The 4,448-nt window shown below is 37.9% G+C and overlaps 1 pseudogene; it reads right to left on the bottom strand.

Annotated features, from left to right (window-relative positions):
• Positions 1 to 2,199: 2,199 nt before the first annotated feature.
• LOC125118075 (heterogeneous nuclear ribonucleoproteins A2/B1-like) lies at positions 2,200 to 3,212 on the bottom strand (annotated as a pseudogene).
• Positions 3,213 to 4,448: the final 1,236 nt, after the last annotated feature.

The raw sequence follows: 4,448 nt of genomic DNA, 5'->3' as shown, positions 1-4,448 counted from the left end.
TGTTCCTTCTGCCTAGAAATTTCATCCAACTAAAATTGTACTCATCCTTCGAAGCCTAGTTTGAATGCCATTTTATGAGTGATATTTTGGTTTCCTTAAGGCAACGAGCATCTCTCCCTCCTCTGTGTGGTCATAGCACTTTGTATCTCTCATAAAACTTACATTATCTTGTACTACTATTTCTACAACATGTATATGCATAAATGTCATGTTTTCAGGGGCTATCCTCTGTATCTGTTTATATAGCAGGGAATCTATAAGAAGGACACCCCAATAGTATTAAAATGTATCTTTTAAAAAACTTTGTCAGTGAGAAAATTCAAAGACAATAAACACCTTGAAGGAGATTGTGCTTCTTTTGTGAAGACCAGTGTAAGATAAGTAGACCCCATTGCCCAAAAAGAAGCATATAAAGGGATTATCAGGAGATTTTGAATGGCCTGGGAAAAGGCTATCTTCCCATTTGTGGGAAGCTGCTCTCCAGAAATAAAAGGTCAGCAGTTCTGGGTTCATAAGTCAACTACACTGAAGGAGATGATCGTCATGCAATGCAAAACTTGGCCTATTAAGGCCCTTAATCTGAAAATTACTGTGGATCATCATCCTACAAAGAACTATCAAAAAATGTCTATGTTACTGAGCCCATGAACTCATGGTGCCATCCTATTGAAAGCCCCAGCCTCTAATCTATTTCAAAATTCAGCCCAAGCCTTCACAAATAGTTTTGCCAGGGTCACCATGTAAGATTACACAGTGGCAGGGGGAGGTGGGACCATTTACAAAGACCATGATTGGAACTATGTCTTAATGTTGTGAGTGTAGAACTATACAATTATTCATGGTGCCGTGAGCTGTTGATCCCTTTAGCAATGTTCCACACCTCCCTCAATCATAGATTGTATATGATCATTCTGAGAATGAATAGAGCATCCTATGTTGCTAATACCTGATGTATATGATGCAGCTGATACCTGGGACAGACTTTTATACATTACTGGATGAAAGAAAATTTAACTTTATTCCAAAGAGCCCTTGCCAGTTTGGTGGGGAGCCCTTTCAATGATTATAATAACACTGGGAAGTGAGCATCTCCCTTTAAAGAATCTCCAAGAAGGTAGGTGTTGTCACTCAGTTTTCCTATTTCACTTGATTCAACGGCAGCCAAAGCCCTTAGATTATAATCAGCATGATATAAAATGGAGGGCCAATAAATACAGAACTCTTCTTATTCTCAATTCCACAAAAAGATATCCACAAGAACTTAGATGTACCTGGATAAGAGGCTGAGAAGAGATACTTAGAACTTTGAAAAAGAATAGACTGGATTTCTGAACTTCCTGGTATTACCCATAGGGAAGGCATAAGCATTTATTACTCTCTGTGGATTAATATTTGCAACTTTTTCCACTCAGAATTGTATAGGACATCTCTAATTTCATTTGTTCCCTCACAACAATTTGGGTCAGTGCTTTGCATGTAGGAGATTTTTAAATAAAAGTTTATTAAATTAAAATTAGTTGCTCACTACCCCCACCTACATCCCATGCAATTAGTGGAGCAATTATTTCAGTCTAAGTTCATATGTAGTCTCAATTTTTATTTTAATGGCTTCCCAACTCCTGGGTCCTTTTTGTAGAGAAGCATTTATGTGAAATTTTATTTCTCTTTTCCTCCATTTTTAATGCCTATGAAACCATTACTCTGTTGTGTTTTTTTGTTTGTTTTTCTTTTAGAATTATTTTATTAAATCATAAATGTACAACAGCTTCTTAACTCCACACACACACTTAAAAAATTTTTTTTAAAGGAAAAATGTTAGGTCTTATTACACCATGATCCTCACTAATAGCTTTTCAAAACTTTGAGAAAAATCTTAAAAAACATTTCACATGTCACCTGAACCTTACAAATTTAACATTATCAAAGAACCAATGCTTCTACACTCTAACAAAAACCACTACAAAGAAACAACAATTGAAAAGCTAAGAAACTGTCTCAAAGGCATCTTTTTTTTTACAGTCCTTCCTCCACAGTGAGGTAATATTATTAAATAATCCAATCCATTCACAAAATGGCTCTGCAACTGCTCTGGTGTCTTCTACCATATCACTGCATATTTATGCATGACTGAGAGTTTCCTGAACACTGTTACTTCGATAACCTGAAGTTATTCTGTGGCCTCTGGGCTCTCATCCTCTCTCATCCTCTCCATGGCTCGATATTGGCTATTCTCCCTCCAAAACCCCCACTTCCTACACTGCCTCCTCCACCATATGGTCTTCCCATGTTCCTGCTACCACCAAAATTTCCATTCTTCGTTGGACCATAGTTGGACGGTTGCTGGTTATAATTTCCAAAATCATTGTAATTTCCACTTCCATAATTTCCTCCTCCAGAGTTGTCATAACCACCTCTGTAGCCACCACCCTGGTTGCCATATCCAAGTCCTCCACCACCATATCCTCCTCTTCTTCCCTCTATAACCAGGGCTACCTCCAAAACTGCCACCTCCAGGTCTCCCTCCATACCCATTATAGCCATCCCCAAACCCATATCCAACAGATCCTCCTCTAAAGTTACTTCCAGTCCTGGCCCAAAATTTCCACCACCACCACATGAATCTCCAAAACCAAAGTTTCTTCCTCTTCCTCTTTTAGAACTTTGGACTGCCTGTATTTCTTATTTAGACAAAGCCTTTCTCACTTCTGCATTATGAACATTGATGTTATCGTGATTCTGCAACACAGTCTTATCCACAGGATCATGGTCATCAAAAGTAACAAATCCACCTCTTTTCTTTCCAGACGGCTTATCAGTAATTATCTCAATGGTATCAATTTTACCATATTCCTCAAAGTAATCTCTAAGATGGTGTTCCTCTGCATCTTCTTTAATTCCACCAACAAACAGCTTCTTCACAGTTACACGAGCCCCTGGCTTTCCAGATTCTTCTCTTGCAACAGTATGTTTTGGCTAACCACTCTCCCATCAATTGAATGAGGTCTTGCCACCATGGCAGTGTCAACCTTAGCCATGGATGAAAAAGATACAAAACCAAATCCTCTTAATCTTTTGCTTGCAGGATCCCTCATTACCACACAATCTGAAAGTTTTCCACATTGCTCGTAGTAGTTCCTCAAACTTTATTCTGTATTTTCAAAGCTCAAGCCACCAATAAAGAGTTTACAGAATTGTTCCTTCTCTCTTTCCATCGTGGGCTCAGTCACTTCAGCCCAGTTTTCCGCAGCCGAGCGAGATGAGAGAGATCTCCGCAGATGAATACAAACTGGATTATTCCTGGTGCTGTAGTGAGAACTACCACTGCTCGAGATACAATACCGCTAGAAACACCTCCACTGGGGGCCCAGCACTGTTCCTACTGCCCCTAGAGCAGCTTTTTTATTGCCAGTCTTTCTATTATTTATTTTTATTGTTGACGCCTACTTTTTACTTTGTGGTTACCATTAAAATAAGTCGCCCATCCTTGCTCATTTCTCCACATCATCTCACTTTCAGACTCTAAAGTGTTTTGTAATGTTAAGGTCTACTCTAAGGTCCCATTGTATAACAACATCCACCATGATTTCCTTGCAATTCATTATTTGATAGTGAGAAAAGAAGTGACAGAAAGTCAGTAAGGGTAGGGGGGAAAGCATTGAGGAAAAGTACTTTCTGAAAGTCCTTCCTAAGTGCAGTAAACCATCATGCAGTTCCATGGGGAAAGAAAAATAACTTCTACACAATCAAAGTAGATGGAAATTGAACAATATGATAAATCTTTGCAAGAAGGTGAATGGTAGTAATAGAAAAGACAGTCATCTTGTGGCTTCTTATAATACTCAATATGACTCTATTTATATTATTGTGAAAGTAAATGACCATTTGTCCTCCACCAATAAACTATTCATAACAACAATAAAATAACAAGCCAAAAGCAAACCAGTGACAAATGTTTTTGGTGGTGGCCAGTGTGTGGTAGAGGTCATTGGGTTACAAAATTACTATAATTTAGAGTGATGAACAGGTTTCTCCTATTATCCCATTTGTACTTGACTTGAATTTCTGGAAATAATTATGAACCACTTGGATGTCATTTTGTAAAAAAGTAAATTGCTCCTACCTATGAGCCTGACCTAAGCAAGTTAATGAGGATAATAGTGTCTTAACCTCCTTTATTCTTGGCATACACTAGGGAGAAATCACAGATGATAGTGAAAAATCGCTACCAAATTAGAAAAGAAGAATTACAGCTAATTACCAACTGGAGCAGACTGCTTCACATTTTGCAAGAAAAACATATTTCCAGTATATAAATTATGCAATCATGAGGAAACAATGAAGTTAAAAACAGCTGGATATTTCACCATGGAATAGCTTAAGTGAGAACAGCATACCTTAAAGAATAGATAGAAATAGATAACAAAAATAAAGGGGAAAGTAGGTTCAAA

This window comes from Phacochoerus africanus, chromosome X (genome assembly GCF_016906955.1).
Source record: "Phacochoerus africanus isolate WHEZ1 chromosome X, ROS_Pafr_v1, whole genome shotgun sequence".
Classification (NCBI taxonomy): Eukaryota; Metazoa; Chordata; class Mammalia; order Artiodactyla; family Suidae; genus Phacochoerus; species Phacochoerus africanus.
The sequence above is the reverse complement of the archived record's forward strand: the minus strand, read 5'-3'. Positions and strand labels throughout refer to the sequence as shown.